Here is a 23455-nt window from a genome sequence, read left to right on the forward strand (position 1 = left end):
GAAGACCTGCTGATTTTACGAGATTTACTGCAGGTCTTCTACATCGCTGGGAGGCTGTCCGCTCTGATTGGTCAGCATCACAGTGATGCACAAGGCAACGCCTACTGAGGAGAGATGAGGTCTCCTCCTCTCTGTACCCCGACTCAATTAGCATATTAGGCGCCAAAGGGAGTAAGAGCTGTAGCGGGACGACAGCACTGGAATCGGGAGGATGCCGGGATTAAGGGGAGGTATGTGGTTTAAAAAGCAAAAACCCATGACAGGCCCTCTTTAACCATAAGGGGGCGGGGCCAGATTTTTTTTTTGAATGTTTCTCATTTCTATAGATATAAAATAGCGCATATTTAGTGCAAATCTACTCCTGCGCAAAACAGGCGTACATTTCATTTTCTGTCTTCGGAAAGGCGTATGAAACGCACGTCTCGATAGACACTAATGGCAACTTATGGCGTAGGCGATTTAAAATACCCCACTGACATCTATCTTGGCGAATACCTCTCTCCATTTTACATTAAAAGCCACACCATAGAACACAGGCAAGCTGCAGTTCCATCAGCTGACAACAGACTGTCATAAAACAGCCTGCATCCACTGGAAGGTCAGGGAGGCGACAGCGGTGTACCAGGAACGCCCGCAACCCTGCATGACATGATCAGAGCACTCCCAGCAATCCAGGGGAAGACTATATTAGGGGATTGCTATTTATAGGGGAGCATCTACAGACTCAATTCAATTTGGGGGGCGGGGGTGGGTTTGGTGATGGAAGATGGTCCAAGAGAAAAGACAAAAATAAATAATTAAGCGGATACGATGGAAAGTGCCAGGAAGGGAGAAGAATGAGGAAGTCAGATAATGAGGAATGATGAGGAGGATAATGATGGTGGCAGACAAGGAGCTGAGGATGACAGCGGGGGTGTGGAGGAAATCATTGCAACGGGGTGAGGACGGTGAGATAATGGTGTCACAGCAGGGAAGAACACACAAATGGAGGAGAAAGAGGAGGAGGAGGATGATGGTGGTGGTGGTGGCGGCTCAGGATGATGGAGGAGATGGGATCGGGAGTGCGGATTAACACTATATTAGATCTGGAGGATCAGACATCCTTCTTCACATTACCTGTTCCTGGCCCGCGGCCTTCGCCTCGGTGATCCTGGCTCCCCGCCGCCTCTTTAGCCCGGGATCCCGTTAGAAGGAGCAGCCTCCTACAGCCTGTATCACACGGCCCCGAGATCCGCCACACCCAGGCCCGATCCACACACAACGGAGAAAGGGGGTGTCACTTAGTAAACCCGCACAAATCTTGTAGCACAGCAGAGAGCTCGGCTCAGATACATGCCCGTCCTGTCGCAGTAGGTAAGAAGCGTACTATCTCTTCACTGTAGACTTGTTATACCGCGCCTAGTCAGACGACGCGAGAGCCAGGCTTGTCATCAATCCCCCCTAAAAACAAATGGTATGACCCGGACAAGAGCACGGACGCTACCAAGTGTCGCACAGAGGAGGGGAAATGACAGTTCTAAATGCTTCCTCGTAATCATATTGCGTTGCGGTGTCAGAAATATTTTCCTCAATATGAGTATTTATGACAGCGAGAAGATGAAATACATGCGTGTTATAAATATAGATCTTAACCTATATATATATATATATATATATATATATATATATATACATACATACATATGTGTGCATAATATACAGGATGTAGATAGCTATATATATATCTATGTATATAGCTATATATATATATATATATATATATATATATATATATATATATATATATATATATATATATATATATACACACAATGAAGCCTCTCCAAAAGACCACCCCTGTATCCTGACCAGATTTCCAGTGACAGATTTTCTGTTCCGCCATATAGTATGCATACTGCCCATCTTCTTGGAGAAGACCGCCCCCTAGAAGACCACTTTTTAATGCCATTTTGGGTGGTGGTCTCAAAGAGGTTTTACTGTATATAGATACAAAACATGCAGTTTGTAATTCAAATTAAAAGCAAAGCCAGTTGCAAACATAACAATTTGCTTACATACCATAAGGTTTCCGATTATTGGTTTGTAATCACACTGGTCAGCGAAGGGGGATACACTAACAGACGTTCCCCAAGTCGTGTTTTAGATAGTTGGCCTAGCCTTAGAGCACCGTGGCCCCTTCACTGCAGTATCCGTCACGTTAGTATGGACGTTGCTGTGCCGGGTACTGCAGTGAAGTGGTTACAGCGCTCTAGTGAGTGCTGCCGCCTCTTCGTTCTGCTGATCTGGTCCTAGAGGCATACAGAGGTGCAGTCAAGGCCCTGTGCACCCCTACGGGAGTCCACCTACACCTCTGTACAAAGCAGGGACCTAACACAGCCATGTGCTTGAGGCCTAGGTGTGCATTGTGTCTGCCTCAGGGTTAGGCCTCGTGCACACATCCTTCACCGTTTAAAAACGGATCCGTGTCTGGCAACAGATCTGTAATAAACGGATGGCACACTGCTGCCTTCCGTGTGCCGTCCGTTGTTTTGACGGACCCATACGCTTCCATGGACACTGAACAACCGACAGAAGTAGGACATGTTCTACTTTTGACGGAACGGACGCACGGAACCGTTAAAACAACGGAAGTGTGCATGGCCCCATAGAAATGAATGTGAAGAACCTAACTGAAGTGGGCGTGAGGCCTTACCTTTCTGATTCCATGTCAGTTACCCATCTCCCACATGCAGAGTGAGGCCCCATGCACACAGCCGTAGAATTCGTCCGTAATTACGGACCCAATCACTTCTATTGGCCACGGACACCTACCGTGTATATTTATGCCGTAGAAAGGCTCTGCAAAAAATAGGACATGTCCTTTTTTTTTGGTTTTTACGGACCGTGCTCCCATACTTTATTTGAGAGCACGGCCCGCAAATGCAGGTGGCTTTCAGTGGCCGGCCGTGCCTGTAATCACGTCCATGTGTGCATGGGGCCTAAGGCTCTGATCACATTAAGTTTTAAAAATCCCGACATATGCCTCCCATGGGAGGCTTCGACTTATCCGACTGTATAAGCATACAGTGGGATACGTCACCTATACAACCCCCTGTCTTTCTTTATAGCAACGCTGCCACATACATTGACTGAACTGGTAATAAAGCAGCTATGTGACTGGCAGCAGGCTGCCTCGGCGCTGGGACTATCCAACCTCAGCGCTCCCTCCCAGGTCTTTACCCCCCGCCCCCAGCGCTTTCCTTCTCTTCTGGGCCTCTCCCTTCTTCATCCTCCAACCCTCCAGACGCAGGGCCCGACCACCAACTCTACACGTGTCCCGTCAGCAGCGAACTGCACAGCCACAATTCTCTCAAGACTTGGATCTGATCTTCTCACGACTCTGTCTTGCCGCCCTCTAGCTACCGATGTCAGAACTTCAAAAGGTCTACACCAGGTTAGGTTCACAAGAGCAGATATAGGAGGGGACAGGAGGGGACAGAAGGGGACAGAAGGGGAAACAGGGTGGTGGGGCTCAGGAGGGGACAAGAAAATAGGGATGCTCCATCATAGGAGGGGGGAATCACACATGGTCACATTTACTTCACTAGGAGGCCTTTCCATGACAGCAATGATCGATGCCACACTGTACAACCATACATGCTGGATTTTGGTTTGCCAAAATATAGCTCCCCACCTATCTCTGCCCGGAGAAGATCCAGTGATAACGGTCTATATTTTGGCAGTTACATCACGGGTTCCCGACGTATATGTTAAGAGGATTCCTCTGGCGGATGCAATGCAGTGGCATGCGTCACCCATAGGGTTCCATTGTAAAAAATGTACCGTATATGTTTAATGTAAACCTTTTTTACTAGATACCACTGTATGGAAAGAATAGTCCACTAAGCTATTCCATACTGGCTGTTGTTTCTTTAAGAATACAGACGTATACCAGCCAGACAGAGGCCAAATGGACACTCTTTTGGCCTCCATTGGGCTAATGTTACCCTATAGACACGTTTAGCATGTACGTCAGTAATCGAAACATAGGCTAAGGCCGCCTTTTTCAGCATTTTAAAACACATGTAAGGTTTTTTTATCTAGTGTCATATTGTACATACGTTTTTCCTGGCACTTTTGAAATAAAGTAGAAAAGCCGATGGGAAAAAAAAAACGGCATATCTACAGCATGCTGCAGTTTGAAAAAAAAAAACAAAACACCACTGACCATTGGTCTACATCCCACCATAAGGAATTAACAACACGGACGTGTTTCACGTCCGTGATACGCGTGAAAATCATGCGCGTCGCACGGACCTATGTTAGTCAATGGGGCCGTTCAGACAGTCCGTGATTTTCACGAAGCGTGTGTCCGCTGCGTGAAACTCACGACATGTCCTATACTTGAGCGGTTTTCGCGCATCACGCACCCATTGAAGTCAATGGGTGCGTGAAAACCGCACACGGCACACGGACACACTTCCGTGTGCCACGTGTGATTCGCGCTACAGTTGTTAAATAAATGAAGGGGGAAAAAAAGCACCACATTCATTGCAGTTTCTAAGCATCAAAACCGCGTGTCATAAGGATGGAATATGCGCGAAAATCACGCAGCCGCACACCAAACACTTATGACACACGGAACTGCAACGTGCGCAAAACGCTGCATTGTTTGCGGGCGCAAAACGCACACACGTTCGTGTGAATTTCGCCTTAAGTTGTATTTGCTTAGTACTCCTTGATCCAGCCCTGGTGACCATCTTCAGGGAGCTGAAGTTCCGACCCTGATGGTCTACAAAAGGGTGTAGGGATCCAGCAAGATCACACATGGCAGCCAGGACATTTGCTATGCAGCTTCATAAACTCATTCTGGTGCTGATTTGGAAGCTCGGCACTTGCAGAGATTTATGCATTAGAAAGTAAGTTTTTTTTCTTTATGGCCATGTTCACACATGGCATGTTTGTAGCTGACTTTTACAGTACAATACGGCTAAACACGAACGGAAAATGCTGCGTCCAAGTATGTGGATTAAAATCCGCAGTGGATTGCAGTACTAGCAACAAATCTCACCTGCATGCTACAGAATTTTTCCCAAGAGTAAATTGACCTGCGGTGTGAATTTTAAAATCTGCAGCAGGTCAACTTCTCTTGCGGATTATTACCGCTTTGCAGTGAAATTAACAGCAAATTCTGCACGTTACATTTTTCTGCTACGTGTGCACCTACCCTACTAGTGAATAGGGTTTCACAAAATCTCATTTACACACTATGGAAAAATTCAGCATGGATTTGATGGACTGCTTGAGATTTCACTATTTTCCATGCAGAGGGTGAAATCTCCTGCAATATCTGCAGTGAAATCAAAGGTAAAATCTGCAACATAGCCTTGGGCTATGTTCACATATGCGTCGTTATTTCCGTTTTTCTGTTCCGCCACAAATGGAATTGCTGTATCCGTCACATTGACTTGTGGCGTAAATACTGTGGATTTTCGAAAACGGAATTTATTTCGGAAGATTCGCAGCTTAATACAGCAGCAGCAAAGTGGATGAGATTTGAACAAATCTAATCCACACGCTGCATAATTGCTGAGCGGAAAAAACGCTCAGAAATTGACCTGCGGAGCGGTATTTTTTATCCGCACCATGTCAAGTGTATTAGCGTAAATGCGGCTTATTTGTTGCGAGTTTTCCCTATTGAATTCAATGGGGAGGTAAAACTCGCAAAAAATAGCTTAAGTTCCATTTTTTTTTGTGGTGGAAAAGCAGCAATTCCGCCGCAAAAACACAATTCAGAAAAGAAACAAGTTATACTTACCTAGAATTCTGTGTTTCTTCGTGTGACTGCTGCAGCCAATCACAGGCTGCAGCGGTCACATGGGATGAATCATCATCCCAGGAGGCCGGCATGCAAGACGGTGGAGGTACGCGTCACCATGGCTACGTAAGTATGAATCGGTTAGGTTTCTGTCATTTCCATTTCCCTCAATTTACAGGACAAAATAACGTTGCATGCTGCGCTATTTTGTCCAGGATTTTTGGAGGAATCTGCAATGGAGACAGACTCCTAGCAGAGCCTCCAACGCAGCCTTATCTGCAGCGCAAATTTTCGGCATTGTGTGAACATAAACTTAGGCTGTGTTCACATGTCTCGTTTTTTTCCGCAAAATGCCGCAAAACCACACCGCAATCATGGCAAAATGCCATGTGAACACAAACAGACACCTTTAGAGTATGTTCACACCTGTGGGATTATCTGCAGATTTTCAGCATTGAATTTCATTGCAGAAAATCTGCAGCGTATTACGATAGCAGCAAAGAGGATAAGATTGGAACAAATCTCCTCCACATGCAGCAGAGAAAATCAGCTGAGAAAACGTTAATAAATTAACCTGCTGTGCAGTTTTTAATACGCAGCTTGTCCATTTATGCTGCGGAATCGCACTTTTGTTGCAGATTTTCGCCATTAAATTCAATTGGGAGGTAAAACCCGCAACTAATAGCAAATTAGAATAAAAAAAACACTTTTTTTTTGTTTTAATTTAATTAAAAAGTCTAAGCCCCCAAACGTTACCATAGCAACGCATCCCTCTGTTCGCCATGCAGGCCGGCCTCCTGGGATGACGTTATATCTCATGTGACATCTGCAACCAATCACAGGCTGCAGCAGTCACATGGGCTGCAGAGTCATCACAGGAGGCCAGAGGGACATGTCGCTATAGCAATGCCCGGGGGGTAAGTATAGACTTTTTAATTAAATGTAAACTAAAAAAAGTTGTCTTTTTCTGATTTGCAATGTTGCTATTTGTTGCGGGTTTTAACTCCCCATTGAATTTAAAGGCCGCCAAAACAGCTCTTACCAGTCAAGGAATGGACTCCACAAGACCTCTGAAGGTGCCCTGTGGTATCTGGCACCAAGACGTTAGCAGCAGATCCTTTAAGTTTTGTAAGTTGAAAGGTGGGGCCTCCATGGTTCGGACTTGTTGTTCCAGCACATCCCACAGATGTTCAATTGGATTGAGATTTGGGGAATTTGAAGGCCAAGTCAACACTTTAAACTCCTTGATCAGGAATGATTTGAGGAACATGACAATTTTTTGCAGTGTGGCAGGGCGCGTTTCCTGCCACTGTCATTAGGAAATACCGTTGCCATGCAGAGGGGAACTTGGTCCGCAACAATGTTTATGTAGGTGATACATGTCAAACTAACATCCACCTGAATGCCAGGACACAAGGTTTCCCAACAGAGTATCACACTGCCTCTGCCGGCTTGCCTTCTTCCCGTAGTACATCCTGGTGCCATCTCTTTGCCAGGTAAGCGATGCACACGCTTTTGGCTATCCACATGATGTAAAAGAAAACGTGAACAGACCAGGCCATTTCCTTCCATTGCTCCATGTCCAGTTCTGAGGCCCACGTGCTTATTGTAGATGCTTTTGGAGGTGGACAGGGATCAGCATGGGCATTCACAATGGTCGGCAACTACGCAGCCCAAAATGTAGCAGGCTGCGATGCACTTTGTTCTGACTCCTTTTTATCATAGCCAGAATTCAATTTTTAAGAAATTTGGGCTACAGTAGGTCTTCTGTGGGATCGGACCAGTCAGGCTAGCCTTTGCTCCCCATCACAATTTGGCCCTTGACAACGTTGCTCAGATTCTTACGCTTTGCTAATTTTTCCTGCTTCCAACACATTAACTTTACGAACTGACTGATCACTTGCTGCCTGATATATATCCCACCCCTTGTCAGGTGCCATTGTATTGAGATAATGTAATTTACTTCACCCATCAGTGGTTTAAAGGGGTTTTCCCACGAGGGACATTTATGACATATCCACAGTATATGTCATAAATGTAAGATAGATGTGAGTCCCACCTCTGGGACCTGCACCTATCTCTAGAACGGGGCCACCTAAATTCCGTTCTAGCTTTTTGTGCTCATGCGGACTCTCGGCCACTTCCTGATTACATGGTCGGAGAGTTACGGAAAAAGCGTAACTCGCTGAGCTACGCTGTTTCCGTAACTCCCATAGTAGTGAATGGCAGTTATGGAAGCAGCGTAGTATGCGAGCTACACTGTTTCTGTAACTACCGTGCAGTTCTATGGGCCTTACAGAAACAGCGTAACTCAGCGAGCTACGCTGTTTTCCCCTTCATGGTCATAAATCAGCCGGAACACAAAGAGGTAGAACGGTGGATATGTCATAATGTCCATTGTGGGAAAATCCCTTTAATGTCATGGCTGATCAATGTACATACACTGCTGTACTAGTACTATATGCAGTATATCACGTGAGGCAAGATGTGGTGTTAGTTGGTTGTGCCATTCCCAATTAAAAATGTTGGATGGTATGAAAGTTATCAAGAAGAAGGGGACAGCACTCTTAATCTATTAATTGTGCCTGCCAATGTGTTTGAGGAGCATTATTATGGTGTTATGGAATGGGTGCAAGATAAATCCATTTTGAGTTTGTATTGGGATCATTTTTTCCTGTGAGGCATCACGTAACTTGTGCAATAAAGATCATTGATTCCTGTAGGGCACACATCTAATGTGCAATAGGGAACATTGATACTTTTAGGGTCACACATATCTTGGGCAGTAAGGATTATTAAATCCTGTGGAGCCTTACATAGTTTGTGCAATAGGGAGCATTGCTTCATGTGAGGATCGACTCATTGACAGATTCTTATTTACAATCATACTAACATGTATACAGAACGCTGGATGGTCCGTAACCACAAGAAAATACAATATTTAATTGTCACTATCTACATAGTATTCGATAAGTATTCATATGATATGCAGGTCATGGTCAACTAGAAGCTGGACAGGTCTAAGACAACTATAAAAGCTTTGTGAATGCACAGTCTATAGATCCCAAAACCATAATAAACACAATGCAAAAAAAAAAAGCTCTGTAGTATTGCAATCCAGCATTAGATTTCAGATTAAATTGGGCATTGCAAGTGTACGTGAAGGGTTAATTTGTCTTTTCACATAGCAACACGCTTCACACGAGTACTGACGAGAACAATGATGCATAGATGCGAATATATTTTGCCACTAACCGCATCATTTTTGGATAGTTACGTTTCGTCGGAACCCCTCCTCTGCAATATGCTCATATCCATTTTGCTAAATTGCAAGGAGCAGTCACGTGTGCATAGTCAGCCACATTTGGATGCCTGTTCTTAAAAAAAAAAAAAAAAAAAAAAAAAAAAGCAGCTAGCATTGTAGATACAGGGGCCAGGCCTCAACCCTCCAGGATGTTAAACGAACAATACAACACATGGACGAACCAGAAGAGGTCATCTGAGCAGTAAGAGATTTTCCATGCTACTTACTGACACTGAAGCCTAGCAACTCCCAGCAGAGGAAGCTTCTTCCCCTGCAACACAGGCTGAGCCCACATGACAGACAGTTGCCATGGGATTCACGAGCCTGCGTCAGTAAAAAAGGAAACTTAACCAGTTCATGGACTAGAATGCCCCATTAAGTATTATAAATCCAATCGTGGATAGAAAGAATATGCTGCTCCCATGATAAAAATGAAGCATTTAACCTGTAATCCGGAGTAAAATATGAACAAAATTGTACATTCACAACGCATTTCACATCTATACCTTTACAAAAACCGTGTAGATCCCACAGAACCTTATCAGAGCCGGCATAAGGAAGAATGCCCTACAGTCATGAAGGCGTGTATAAGAAAAGCACAATTCGGTTTGACCTAAAAAGCCTATTGCATTCGTTTTTATAACATTGTAACATTTTGTAACAAAAAACAAACATTTGTATGCACTAATACAAAGCTCAAGTGCAATATAAATAAAAGGTGTATAACAATAATAATGATGATAAAATAAATAGGAATCAAATGCCCTACAGTAGTCAAAATTGTGTCCGTCATGAAGGCTTCGTTCACATTTGCGTCGGGACTCCGTTCATGGGTTCCGTCGAACCCATGAACGGAATCCAAACTGAAACAAACAGAAACCATGGTTTTTCGTTTGCATCACTATTGATTTCAATGGTGATGGATCCGGTGCAAATGGTTTCCGATTGTCACTGTTGTGTAAGGGTTGCGTCGTTTTGATGGAATGAATAGTGCAGTCCACTACAGTATTGATTCCATCAAAACGTTGGCAAACGGAAACCATTTGCACCGGATCCATCACCATTGAAATCAATAGTGATGCAAATGAAAACCTATGGTTTCTGTTTGTTTCAGTTTGGATTCCCTTCATGGGTTCCCCTGATGGAAAGATCCGACGGAACCCATGAACGGAGCTCCGACGCAGATGTGAACGAAGCCGAAGGCCTGGAAGTTTATTAGGCATGAATTGTATTACTGGCTATACAAGGGTTACATATTCAGTCCTCATACCCAAGGTTGGCATGGGATGAGTGAATTTTGCTGGGAGAGAACGGTGTCAGCAGAATGACATGTTGTATTACAAAAGACGTGTCCCCTCTCTTTATCTGCTTTGAATTATTATCACGTTCACTGTATGGAACTAACCTAGAAAAATCTGGCTTCAGAAATATGAGTAGAAATGTAATGATTTATAGTAATGCATTATGTTCCATAAATATACACAAATAGTAAACAAGAAGTAAAATAACTGCAATGGATTTGTCCCCAGGGGAAATAAAAAAAATTAAATAAAAATCTTTGAGAATAAAAAAAGAACCAAATATTAAACACATTTGATCTGCTCTGATAATACGTTTTGACGGCTCACTTTCAGGCTATGTACACAATTATGTGGTTTCCATGAGAAAAATGTTTCTATGTATTCAAGTCAACCCATGCCTTGTGTACTTTACCTAAATAGTGTTTCTTCTTTGCATATTTTTTTTATAAGACTATGTGCTTACAATGGGTGGAAGCGTTGTATAGCAACAGCCCATGTGTCAGCAAGGTGACCACCATCTCTGCGCTTAATTTAGATAGAGAAGCTAGTGGATAAAAAAAACAAAGCTGTTGGGATCAGAAATTGAAAGATGAATACATGAGAAAGCAATTGGATTATACTAAAAAAATCTGGGAATTGCATATCAATATATATGTATCAACTGGCAGGTTTTAAGCGGGGCAAGGCATCATGCATTTGGTTGAGCAATGTGCAAAGAGCCTGTATAGTGACGATCGGAGTCCCTGCGGCTACGTACCATGGAGCTATAGAAACTCCCTGTGCTGCTGTACGGCACTATATTATAGAAATATTCTTCACTATATTGGCATACGGTGGTACAGTTGGGGCTCTATAGACTTTCTTTGGGTGCCATATTAAGGCTCCGTACAACTTAAAGGTTGTATGGAGCTGCAAAACAGTTGTGTGCATGCAGATTTTCCCTAAAAAAGAAATTCCCTGTTATATTGGTTTCTGGGAAAACAATTACAGATCCCATAAGTTTTCTTAGGGCATATTCACATCATGTTTTTTTTACTTCTGTCAGGAAGAATACATCAGGAGGAGTCCCGACGTATACGATCAGACAGAAGGCACCGATGTATCCCACTGTATAGTCGCCCGAACTTCCTGGGCCAGCGCTACTTTAAGCTACGGAAAGCCCCTGGTGTCACTGTCCACATATGAACAATGACGACAGGCTGATGTCAGGCTTTCAACTATGGAGCCCCGGCCAGAGAATTGCAAGCTCTCTGACCGTGGACTCTGTCTTTGGGACGCTGTTGAAGTAACTGTCCATATATGGACAGTGACGTTAGGGGCTTTGTAATGCGATATTCCCCGACCAGAGTATTGGCGACGCTCTGGCTGGGAGTTCCGTTCCTAGAGGGAGCCCCTGACGTCACTGTCCATATATAGACAGTGACAAGAATCTATGGCCAGAGCGTCGGAAATGGTCTGGCCGGGGATTCTGGGTCTAGAGTAAGCCCCGGATATCACTGTCCATATATGGATAGTGATGTTAGGGGCTTTCAACTACTGAGTCTCCGGGCCAGAGTATCGGAAGGGCTCTGGCCAGGGACCCTGGAACTGGAGGGGCCACTGACATCTCTGTCCATATTTGGACAGTAATGTCAGGGGCTTCTCCAATTCCAGAGTCCCCGGCCAGTGCGCTACCGATGCTCTGGCCGGGGACTCCATAGTTGAAAGCTCCTAACATCACTGTCCATATATGGACAGTGGCGTAAGGGGCTTCTCCAGTCCCAGAGTCCCCGGCCAGAGCGCTACCTGACGCTCTCCCGGGGTTTCCTGCCCTGGGAAAGCTCCCAAAGGTATACGTATAATGTATACCTGTGACAATGCCATACAGTGGTATCTGTCACACATCGACTACCATTTAAAAAAATAAATGTGGTTTATTTTTGCGGGATCCCTCAGGATGGAATAGTGTAGTATACTACATTATTCCATCCTCCCAAAAAAGGTATACCAACGTATACCAGCCTGACGGAGGCGAGAAGGACAATCTTTTGGACTCAGTTAGGCTCATGGAGGCCCGTAATCCCAAGTGCTACTTAATGCTCTTTGCACAATGCTACTTAATGCTCTTTCCAGGGACTCCAAGGTTTACGTCTAACGGATGCTTTGACGGAGGAAGCTACGGTCTGAAACTGTAATCTCTCCCCTTGTACAACCTTAAAGTGACCCTAGGGGGTCATGTTACAGGGAAGGGGGTGTCTTTTTTTTCTGCTAAAGGGTTGAGAAGATGAGCATCTAATCACCCCTTGTGCCTAATCAGGACATTTGTCAATTTGATTTAAATGTTTACTGCCACCTGGATCTTGGAGATATTTGGTCTCTTCAGTTCTGGTTATTGTGTGAAGAAATGGCATTTATGCGTATATCTACATGCACATGTATGAACTCTGCACGTCTTGAACTTTTATTTTTAGGAGGAACTGTGCTCTAAAGCTTTGCTTGGGTCAGACGCAGGCTATGTTCACACAGGGTATTTTGCCGAGTTTTTTGACGCGGAAACCGCGTCGCAAAACTCGGCAAAAACGGCCCGAGAACGCCTCCCATTGATTTCAATGGGAGGCATCGGCGTCTTTTTCCCGCGAGCAGTAAAACTGCCTCGCGGGAAAAAGAAGCGACATGCCCTATCTTCGGGCGCTTCCGCCTCTGACCTCCCATTGACTTCAATGGGAGGCAGGAGAAAGGGTATTTCTCGCTGTTTTATGCCCGCGGCGCTCAATGGCCGCGGGCGAAAAACGGCGCGATAATCGCCGCGAAAATCGGCGTGCAGGGAGAGGAAAATCTGCCTCAAAGTTCCAAACTGAATTTTGAGGCAGATATTCCTCCCCCAAAATACTCCGTGTGAACATAGCCTTAGAGCAAAAAACATGAATTGCTATAAATTTTTTCAAAAAAAGGTTACACTTTATGCAAAGTTGCATGAAGGTGTGCATAATTGAAAACTTCTGGGTGGCGTTTTCACAATATGTGAGGTGTTTACGGTCAGAAAATATCTTGGTATTGTGGGTATAATATGCTTTCTATTTTAGAATCAAGGTTTTATTTGTGTATATCAAAAGTCTAAAAATCCTTAGCAGAGAAAGGATTAAAAATGCATGAACTCGAGTAGTGCTGCTTCTGGAAGAAAAGAAAAAAAAAAGCAGACCCTTTTCTCAATTTCAGACAACCCTTTTAAGCAAACCATAGAGCCACACTTGTTAGAAAAGGGGCACACTGGAACAGATATTTCTGATAACAATAAAACATTTACCCATGGAAGAGTGATTGTATCATGGTAATTATTAACCTCTGCAGAGCTCCACATGACCTATTCTTAGACCATAGAAATGTAAACTGTACAATCGTACAATTTACCACTAATGGCCAAGACATTTTGTGTTCCAATAAGTTGTAGAGATTTCCACTTGTTTTTGGAGCCAATAATAAACTGATGGTAAATTACAACTTTACCTGACTGTTAGTCCCCATTCAGTACTATTGGCCGCGGACACCTTTCCGTATTTCTACGGATGGGTGTCTGTGCCATAGAACTGTGCCAGGCAGTATGGAGCATCTTCATTTTTTCGTTTTTTATGGGCCGTGCTCCCATACTTTGTATCGGAGCACCGCCCGAAAATGCGAGCGGCCTTGCCCGCAATCGTGGGCCGTGATTATGGCACGGCCGTGTGCATGGGGATATCTTCACCAAGTTTTACATAGAGTCAGAGGAGATGCATTACGGCTGCGCCTGTCTTAATTAAAAACATGCTAGAGTAAGAGGCGACTATTTTTTTTAAGAGGCACAAGTCTCTTAATAAATTTGTCTCCTCTTCAGCTGTCCGTGCAACACTAAATGAAATGTAGGACAAAAATGGTTTCCTTTTAGTTCAGCCAGGGTTCCGTTCTGATGGAAAGCTCCAACAGAACGCCTGAGCGGAGCACGGACTAGGGATGCACGATGCATCGAAACGTTTATACTGTTTCGATACTGTGCATCCCCAAACGGTTCGATACCGATATTTCATATAATTCGATACTTAGCTGTGCGGCTGCACAGCTAAGTATAGTAACACATGAATGTATGAGAGTGGGGCTGCGGCTGTGTAATACAGTCATTGCGCCGCTCCTGATTCCTGACAAGTGCGCGCTGTCAGGATGATTTGATGCGGCCGGCGCTGCACTTATGAGCGGCGGCACCGAAGACAGAACATGGCAGGCGCATTGCAAAACACCCCCATTTTCCGTTTTCAGTGCCTGCACTGCCGCTTATTAGTGCAGCGCCGGCCGCATCACCTCATGCTGACCACGCGCGCACTTGTCAGGAGCGGGGCAATGGCTGTATTGCACAACCGCAGCCCTGCTCTATAACGGCGGAGATCAGAGAAACCTCTCATCTCCGCCATTATTCCCCTGAATGCTGCGATCAAAGCTGACTGCAGCATTCAAGAGGAAGTGAGATGGGGGGATGCCCATTGGATCACATCACAGGAATCCCTGTGACGCGATTGAGGGACATACCATATATAGGCAGACAGCCCAGGGTCCATTGAAGGACCCCAGGGCTGTCCTACCATATTTCCTGTTAAGGCATACTTAGGTACAGTGGAGGAAATAAGTATTTGATCCCTTGCTGATTTTGTAAGTTTGCCCACTGTTAAAGTCATGAACAGTCTAGAATTTTTGGGCTAGGTTAATTTTACCAGTGAGAGATAGATTATATATAAAAAAAAAAAAAAAATTATATATATTTATTTGCATTGTGCACAGAGAAATAAGTATTTGATCCCCTACCAACCATTAAGAGTTCAGCCTCCACCAGACCAGTTACACGCTCCAAATCATCTTGGTGCCTGCATTAAAGACAGCTCTCTTAAATGGTCACCTGTATAAAAGACTCCTGTCCACAGACTCAATTAATCAGTCTGACTCTAACCTCTACAACATGGGCAAGACCAAAGAGCTTTCTAAGGATGTCAGGGACAAGATCATAGACCTGCACAAGGCTGGAATGGGCTACAAAACCGTAAGTAAGACGCTGGGTGAGAAGGAGACAACTGTTGGTGCAATAGTAAGAAAATGGAAGACATACAAAATGACTGTCAATCGACATCGATCTGGGGCTCCATGCAAAATCTCACCTCGTGGGGTATCCTTGATCCTGAGGAAGGTAAGAGCTCAGCCGAAAACTACACGGGGGGAGGTTGTTAATGATCTCAAGGCAGCTGCGACCACAGTTACCAAGAAAACCATTGCTAACACATTACGCCGTAATGGATTAAAATCCTGCAGTGCCCGCAAGGTCCCCCTGCTCAAGAAGGCACATGTACAGGCCCGTCTGAAGTTTGCAAATGAACATCTGGATGATTCTGAGAGTGATTGGGAGAAGGTGCTGTGGTCAGATGAGACTAAAATTGAGCTCTTTGGCATTAACTCAACTCACCGTGTTTGGAGGAAGAGAAATGTTCCTATGACCCAAAGAACACCGTCCCCACTGTCAAGAATGGAGGTGGAAACATTATGTTTTGGGGGTGTTTCTCTGCTAAGGGCACAGGACTACTTCACCGCATCAATGGGAGAATGGATGGAGCCATGTACCATCAAATCCTGAGTGACAACCTCCTTCCCTCCACCAGGACATTAAAAATGGCTCGTGGCTGGGTCTTCCAGCACCACAATGACCCGAAACATACAGCCAAGGCAACAAAGAAGTGGCTCAAAAAGAAGCACATTAAGGTCATGGAGTGGCCTAGCCAGTCTCCAGACCTTAATCCCATCGAAAACTTATGGAGGGAGCTGAAGATCCGAGTTGCCAAGCGGCAGCCTCAAAATCTTAATGATTTACAGATGATCTGCAACTACAAAAAACGTCTGACTGCTGTGCTTGCCAACAAGGGTTTTGCCACCAAGTATTAAGTCTTGTTTGCCAAAGGGATCAAATACTTATTTCTCTGTGCACAATGCAAATAAATATATATAATTTTGACTATGTGATTTTCAGTTTTTTTTTTTAGATAAATCTATCTCTCACTGGTAAAATTAACCTAGCCTAAAAATCCTAGACTGTTCATGTCTTTGACAGTGGGCAAACTTACAAAATCAGCAAGGGATCAAATACTTATTTCCTTCACTGTATGTCCTAACAACTGCCTGTGTACTATCAGTACACAGGCTAATGTATTGGCATATAGATATATGCCAGTACATTAAAGTTTAAAAATAAAGTAAAAACATAATGTAATATTAAATTTAAAAAAATACACATACACCTTTTTTACAATAAACATTAAAATAAGTCTCAATACATAAAATATTCACATATTTGGTATTGGCGCGGCCTTAATAACCTTCACAACAATTTTTTTGCATCATTTATGGTGTGTACGCTGTAAAAAAATAAAATAAAAACTGCTTTCTTTCACTTATTGTGGGGCACGAGGTCTGATGATTTTAACCTCCTTGTGCCTCACATTAATAGTAATTGACCCCATCATGTACCTTACACATTAACCCATGATGACTGAGAAAGATGATGGGATTAATTACTATTAATGTGAGGCACATTAAAAATTCATCACGCATCGCGCCTCACATCAGAAATCGGAAGAACGTTTTTTTTTGTTTTTTTTTTATTACTGTTGGCAAAGTATTGTTTTGGTATCGAAATCGCCATACTAAACAAAGTATGGGTATCGAAGTCTAAATTCTGGTATTGTGACATCCCTAGCCCTGACGCATAGGTGAACGAAGCCTTACATCATGAGAGTAGTTAAAGGGGTTTTCCCACCACAAAAAGAGCGATATGCTATCATTTCCTGATTGGTGGGATTCTGATCCCCATGGACAGGGCCGCCATCAGAAATTGCTGGGCCCCATCCAGCCAAGGAGTCTGGGGCCCCCCTCACTATTGGGGCGGGCACAAGGTAAAGGGGTAAGAGGTAAGGCAGCGGTGAAAAGTAAACTAGTAGGGTCTCTTTGGAGGGGCAGGGCAGAGATAGCTGGTGGGTATCAGGGGGCAAGGTGGAGAGACTAAGTGCCAGGGCTCAGTGGGGGAAGGAGGAAGGGATTTCTGGGAGAACAGAAAGTGGCATGGGTGGCGACACCGGGCATGAGGGCGCCCGTGCCGGAGGCGTACTATAGCAGAGCAGGGAGGTAGCTCCCTGTTCTGCAATCTACTAGCGCCACTGTAGCTCCCTGAAGGAGCGAAATCTCTGTGTGGCCGGGGATTCCGCTCCTGGAGCGCTCCGCTTGATGTCTCTGTCCATATATGGACAGTGACATCAGGGCCAACTCCTGAAGGGGAATCCCCGTCCACAGCAATGCCAACGCTGTGGACGGAGATTCTGCTTCAGGAGTTGCCCCTGATGTCACTGTCCACATATGGACAGGGACATCAAACAGAGCATTCATGGAGCGTAATCCCCGGCCACAGGGGGATTCTGCTCCTTCAGGGAACTACAGCGGTGCTATCTACAGGAAGGGGCGGTGCTACCTACAAGGGGGCTGTGTGGCACTACCTACGAGGAGGCTGTGTGGCACTACCTACGAGGGGGCTGTGTGGCACTACCTACAAGGGGGCTGTGTGGCACTACCTACAAGGGGGCTGTGTGGCACTACCTACAAGGGGGCTGTGTGGCATTACCTACAGGGGGAATCTGTGAGTGACGGGCTGATGGTCATTTTACTGTGAGTGGGGGGGGGCTGATGGTCATTTTACTGTGAGTGGGGGGGGGCTGATGGTCATTTTACTGTGAGGGTGGGGCTGATGGTCATTTTACCGTGGGTGGGGGGCTGATTGTCATTATTGTGAGTGGGGGGCTGATGGTCGGTTTCCACCTCTGAGCTCTAATTGATATTAATAGGAGGCAGAAAATACCTGCGGCACCCGTTTGGAGCTTTCTTGCCTGCGTCTTTTGCATTCGCTTTAACGGCTTAAAAAAAAACACACAAAAAAAAAAAAAGTCAAACAACGCTGCCAGTTCTTGAAGGAATTTTGAGGCAGATTTTTTTTTGCCTTACAAACAACGATGTATGAACATACTCTAGGAGTGTAGTGCTTGTTTTTAGCCATTTTCTGTCTTTCTCTAAACAATTTTTGGTAGGTGTGCACTGAGGAAATTTTATTTTTCCAGTGGTGCCTCGAGTCCGAAAATGTTGGGAAACTCTGTACTAGGCTACAGGATCACCCCGGCCGACGCAAGGGTTCTCGTCGTGGAGCAGCTCAGTTCATCGTGGGAACAGTGCCTAGGTGAGTACAAATTTTTTTTTTTTTTTTGGGAGCACGGTCTACAAGGGTGAGGTGGGAGGCTGTATGGTACGATCTACAAGGGGGAGGTGGGGGGATCTATGGCACCGTCTACAAAGGGGAGGTGGTGGGATATGGCACTATCAAAAGCAGGGGTCTCAAGCACGCGGGCCAAATGCGGCCCCCGGGGCTATCATCTGCGGCCCGCGGGACACAGAGCCGCTAGTATAGGCCCTGCTCCGAGACTCTGGAATTCCCTGACATCGCTGTCTACATATGAACAGCGATGTCTGGGTCTTCCCCAGAGCGGAGTCCCAGGCAGAGCGCTAGTATCGGCTCTGCTTCGGGACTCTGTGGAATTCCCTGACATCAGTGTCCATTTCTGGACACACAATGTCTGGGGCTTCCCCAGAGCCGGAGTCTCGTGAAGAGCGCTAGTATAGGCTCTGCTCCGGGACTCTGTGGAATTCCCTGACATCGCTGCCCATATATGGACAGTGTATCAGGGTCTTCCCCAGAGCGGAGTCCCGGGCAGACCGCTGGTAGAGGCTCTGCTCCGGGACTCTGTGGAATTCCCTGACATCATTGTCCATATATGGACAGTGTGTCAGGGTCTTCCTCAGAGCGGAGACCCGGGCAGAGCACTAGTATTGGCTCTGCCCTGGGACTCTGGGGAAGCCTCTGACATCACTGTCCATACATCGACAATGATGTCAGGGGATTCCCCAGAGCAGGAGTCCCAGGAAGAGCCTACTAGCGCTCTGCCCGGGACTCCAGCTCTGGGGTTGCCCCTGACATCTCTGTCCATACATGGACAGTGATATCAGGAGCAGAACTGGAATCCCAGGCAGAGTGCTAGAAGCGGCTCTGCTCCGGGACTCCAGCTCTGGGCAAGCCCGACATCACTGTACATATATGGACACTGATGTTAATGGCTTCCCCAGAGTTCCGGCGCAGAGCCTATACTAGTGCTCTGCTCCGGGACTCCGGCTCTGAGGTTGCCCCTGACATCACATTCCAGTCGAGGAGGATCCCCTGACGTCACTGTGTTTGGTCAGTGACGTCAGGGGCTCCAACAGTAGAGGAATCCCCAGCCAGAGCGTCGGCAACGCTCTGGCTGGGGATTCCACTCCTAGAGGGAGCCCCAATGGAGCTATCTACTTGGGGTGTGTGTGCCATTATCTGCAGAGGGCACTGTGGCAGCATCTGCGAAGGGCACTGTGGCAGCATCTGCGAAGGGCACTGTGGCAGCCTCTACGGAGGGCACTGTGGCAGCATCTACGGAGGGCACTGTGGCAGCATCTACGGAGGGCACTGTGGCAGCATCTACGGAGGACACTGTGGCAGCATCTACAGAGGGCACTGTGGCAGTATGTACAGAGGACACTGTTGCATTATCTACAGAGGGCACTGCGGCAGCAACCACAGAGGGCACTGCGGCAGCATCCACAGAGGGCACTGCGGCAGCATCCACAGAATCCACAGAGGGCACTGCGGCAGCATCCACAGAGGGCACTGCGGCAGCATCCACAGAGGGCACTGCGGCAGCATCCACAGAGGGCACTGCGGCAGCATCTACAGAGGGCACTGTGGCACTATCTAAAAAGGGGCTGCCCAATGTGTGTATGCCAAACGCTGCTAACTGAGCCGCCGGACTGCATTTAGCGGCACTTAAACTGGAAAACTGGATTGTTGAAATAAGCTTGTGGAGAAATATCTCAAATTTTAAACCTAGCGCTATTAGTATAGTAATGTAGTATTATTATAGTAGTTCAAATAACTAATTGATTAACAATAATTTTGTATTGTATCAAATTTGAAAGTAATGCGGCCCATGAACTTCCCATTTTTTCTATATGTGGCCCACTTACCCGGCCGAGTTTTAGACCCCTGATCTAAAGGAAGGCTGTATGGCACTATCTGGAGGACACTAAGTGGACATTATACTGAGTAGGGGCACTATAGGGGGCATAATAATGTGTGGGCACAATTAGGGGACAAAATACTGTGTCCTTGAAGGGGTTATAATATATTATTATACTTTTTTTATGGAGTATTTTTTTATGATGAGGGTGGGGCGCCGAAAGATAATTTCGCACGGGGCACCATCTATCCTAATGCCGACCCTGTTACTACCCACCACAGGTTTGAAGGCTATGTGAACTTTTGAATGTGGTTTTTGTTGTTTTACCAGTATGTTTGGTGCTACTTTGTAAATACTTTTTAGTAAAAATAATTTTTACTTTATCAGATACAGCTTCTTTGTATCCTTTATACAGAGCAGCTGTATCATGCACTGAAACCTTTATCTGTCAGGTTAGCGGGACTGACGGGTTCAGTGTCAGCGGGTCCTGCGTGTCCCTGTTCATAATTTAGATTTGATCGATAACAGGTGGATCCTGACCCGCCGACACTGAACCCATCAGTCCACAACACCAGGTCTCCGCGCACGATACAGCTGTTCTGTATACAGGATACAAAGCAGCTGTATCTCTAAAAGCAAAAAATATTTTTAATAAAAAGTATTTACAAAGATTCAGAATACACACTAATAAACTTTATAAATATAAAAAAAGGAGGTGTATATAGCCTTTAAGATCTCTCCCTCCTCCCCCAGGTATCTCATTTCTCTACCCCTCCCTTCAAATATCCTCTTCTCCCCAGTTATCCTCCCCCTAGTATAATGTCTCCTTTCGTGTCATGTCCCTCCGGTATTATCTCCTACCCACTACACCATCATCTTCCTGTCCCCATGGTCATCTAACCGCCCCCTATAGAAAGCAAGTGTCTTACCCAGGTCTCTATGATCCTCCGGACACTGAAGCACCGCATTGTATCACTAGCAGCAGCTCTACGAGGGCTCTTATCTCCTGTGCTGCGTAACGGGACAATAAACCTGTCTACTCCCTCTGCTACACAGCACAGGAGATAAGAGGTAAGAACTGCTACTAGTGATACAGGACCATGAAGCAGAGCTGAGAGGGTATAGTACCGACATGGGTAACATTGCTTTTTATTGGGGGGATGTGATGTGAGGAGGCTCTGGGCAGCAGCAGCCTGACAGACATCACATACAACACGGTGTCAGAAGACTTCTGCTTCTGCTGCTTGACGCCTCCACTGTATTCAAACCTCCCGCTGCCTTCATGACGTCTCCCCTCCTCGTCTCCTCCACACACGCTGTCACGCCGATGTGGAGGGGCGGGCACTATGTGAACTGCGGGCCCTTATAAATTTTACTTTCATGCAAAGAACGGGCCCCGACTCAGTGATGGGACCTGTTCCTTTCACCAAAGAGAAATCATAAGAGCCCATGAGCAAATTAATTCCAGCAGTGGAGCAGGGCCCCCGTTTTTTCACATTTATGTCCGGGCCACTGACGGAAGTACCGCCAGTACTGCCCTGATGGTGGCCATGCCCATGGATCCTCAGAATGAAGCCTTCTTGACAGATTTTTTTCCTGCACATTCCTGGCCAACCACTGTGTAGGAAAAACAGGTAGACCGAAGCACTGCTATGCAGGAATAAAGCTGAAGGGATCTCGGGGTTTACATTCTAGTGGTTGGCGAGGGTCCCAGAGGTCGGATCCCCACCGATCATGTTATGGTATACTCTAGCAATAAGAGGTCAACAGATTACAAAACACATTTTGAAAGTCACTTAGGCTAGTTTCACAATATGTTGGAAAATCTGACAGTATACGTTTGAAACAAAAGAAGGTACTCTATCAAGCAAGTCTCCAAACGTCTAATTTTCAGCATCTGTTTATTCGTCAGAGAGGTCCATAAAAAACGCATAAAGATGGCATCCGTTATTTTACGAATAATTTTTTTTCTTTAATAGTGAAGGTGAACATTTTTGTGGGCTTTTTTCCTTGTAATGGATTCAAAGTATATTGTATTGTACAAACGTATGCAAATGTATACCCTTACATTTGTATACAATCGGCCTTTAACGTACATTATAAAAAATTGTGTTTTTGTGGTGTCCTATTTTGCAAAGTCGTGCTGAACACGTTTTTCTATACAGTCAAAAAAAGGGATCTAGGCAGAAATCTGCCCAGTACAGTACTGTACACTATATGCCCGGTTACCTTTTTTTTTTTTCCAACTATATATGGAGAACTGTATGGAAAATTGTAGTGTGACTTGAGCCTAACTATGACACATCATAACTGTGTTACTTTAAAGTAGGTCAATAGAAATAATCTGTTGTTACATACAATATGCAGACAATGCCTATACCTTTATACCGAACCTAGGTAGAAAGCTTTACAATAGTAAAAAAAAAAATGTATACATTAATTTCCTTCCAATAAATATGTTTCCTAAGATACGTATTGTGGATCAGTCACAAGTCATTGTCTGCTACATTTAGCACTATATTTTAACATCTTCCCTAAAGCACAGCTGCTCATCTGTGTATTGTCATGGGCTACACCCTAGCCTTCAGAGGGAGTCTAAAGTAACTGTTTCACGTAATCTCAGCTATAAATATTAGGAAAACGGTGCCTGTCCAAATTTTAAGACAACCATTACATTCAAATGCATTTTTATTTCCATATTTGCATTGCATAAACTGAAGAGATTTAACCAATAGAAATTGCAATGCTTTTTTTTCTTGATGATGTGCAATCCTCCTAAAGGTGTCGATTAATGATGAAATACTGCATCCAATGTCAGAAAACTGGCTTAATATCCCGGTGTTTAAAGTAACAAAAGTTATTCTGCCACGATCCTTTCTGTCACGATCTGTGGGTGTATGGACCCACTAAGCCACACCGCCGTAGCTGAGTAGCA

At 45.1% G+C, this 23455-nt stretch overlaps 1 protein-coding gene across 2 annotated transcripts in view; it reads right to left on the minus strand.

Moving 5' to 3' along the window:
* GNB4 (G protein subunit beta 4) overlaps positions 1–23455 on the minus strand; it is a 130196-nt gene that overhangs the window by 37480 nt on the left and 69261 nt on the right. The window contains exon 1 of one of the 2 annotated variants that reach the window (XM_075861655.1): positions 1117–1418. The exons of the other annotated variant lie outside the window; for it this stretch is intronic. The gene's annotated coding sequence lies outside the window, so the exon portion shown is untranslated. Of the gene's footprint in view, positions 1–1116; positions 1419–23455 lie in introns of those variants that run through there. 2 annotated transcript variants of the gene reach the window in all.

This window comes from Rhinoderma darwinii, chromosome 4 (genome assembly GCF_050947455.1).
Source record: "Rhinoderma darwinii isolate aRhiDar2 chromosome 4, aRhiDar2.hap1, whole genome shotgun sequence".
Taxonomy (NCBI): domain Eukaryota; kingdom Metazoa; phylum Chordata; class Amphibia; order Anura; family Rhinodermatidae; genus Rhinoderma; species Rhinoderma darwinii.